Source organism: Charadrius vociferus, unplaced genomic scaffold (genome assembly GCF_000708025.1).
Source record: "Charadrius vociferus isolate BGI_N301 unplaced genomic scaffold, ASM70802v2 scaffold384, whole genome shotgun sequence".
Classification (NCBI taxonomy): Eukaryota; Metazoa; Chordata; class Aves; order Charadriiformes; family Charadriidae; genus Charadrius; species Charadrius vociferus.
Window position 1 is genome coordinate 162,284 of NW_009648234.1, and position 1,333 is coordinate 163,616.

At 59.3% G+C, this 1,333-nt stretch overlaps 1 protein-coding gene across 1 annotated transcript in view; it reads right to left on the reverse strand.

The window, feature by feature from the left end:
• The window catches only part of PEBP4 (phosphatidylethanolamine-binding protein 4), a 113,430-nt gene that overhangs the window by 74,758 nt on the left and 37,339 nt on the right, over positions 1–1,333 (reverse strand). The window lies entirely within an intron of this gene.

Here is a 1,333-nt window from a genome sequence, read left to right on the forward strand (position 1 = left end):
GTTGGGCAACCTCTCCCGGGCGATGGCAACCAGGCCAAGAGAGCAGGGACTCACGGACGAGGCTGGCTCAGCCCCCCCAGCATCCCCCATAGCCCACCCCGGGTCCCCACCGAGGATGCCCAGCACCCATGGGTGCCACCGGCGCGACGAGCCAGGATGGATATTTCGGTCCCCGGAGGCTGGAGCTGGGTTTGAAGTGACCTCTGGAGGCTGTGGATAGAAAACCTGCTGATCTCAGGGGATTTGGCAGGACCTCAGGCACCAGATTATCCTGCAAGCACCCAGATTAAGGGATCTATAGCCTAATAAAACCTCCAGGTGCATCTGTCAGCTCGCCAGCGGTGCCACGCACCGCCGCTCCAGCCCGCCCGAGGGCTGAGGGTTCATAAACGGCCGGGGGATTTAGCCCTGCAATTCCCACCCAAATTAGCTGGAGCTCTGCGATTAAACCCCCCCCACCCCCCGCCTCCCCCCGGGGTTGCTTGTGAAACCAGGCAGGGATTTTTACAGCGAGATCGTTGGGGCAGAGACAACATTTTCCCCTATTTCCCAAACTTCCAATCGGGGTAAAACCATCTCCGGGGTGGTGCCATACCCGGACATCCTCCGTAGCCCCTTCCCTTTGCCGCCCACCGTAGCTCTGCGTCGCTCAGCTCCCCACCTTGGCAAAAACTACCTCCACCACCGGTTTAACCAGAAAACAGGGATTTCAACCCGTTTAGCAAACAGCTTGCAAGAGTTGTAAAGAAAATCCCAAGCTCGCTCAACCGGCCCGCTCGGGACGGCGGCCGGGGAGGTGCCGCTGCCCACGGTGCATCGATGCCAAGGCGGCTCCACGCGTTTGCATCGCGGAGGGGTTTACACCCATTACGGGGACGCGCGCGTGGAAAAGGGGCTGCGCCGACGCCAAGGTGGCACGCCGGAGCTCGGGACCTTCGGAGCGGAGGTGCCACCTCCCATCACCGCAGCGCCGGCAGCCAAAAAAGGTGAGGGGGAGGGGGTGGGGGGGAGAAGAAAGCAGCCCGACAACCCAAAAAACCCTACGCTGGGAGTGTGAAGGAATTTGAGCTGTAAGTTTGGGGAGGGCGCGGAGCCCGAGCACGGCGCTTCTGAATCTCTCTCCGTCTCTGCTTTCGGGAGCCCAGCTGGTGGGAACAGAACGTGTAGTCATGGGACTGTCATCGTGTGCTGTCCAGGTTAACATGTAGCATTTCTATTACTATTAACAGACTTTCTGCTCCTCACTCCATCTGTTCTTCGAAATAATTGCAGTTGTACAGACCATGCCTTCGCTACAGGCAGGCTCTGGGGAGAGGAGAGTGTTTTTATGCAT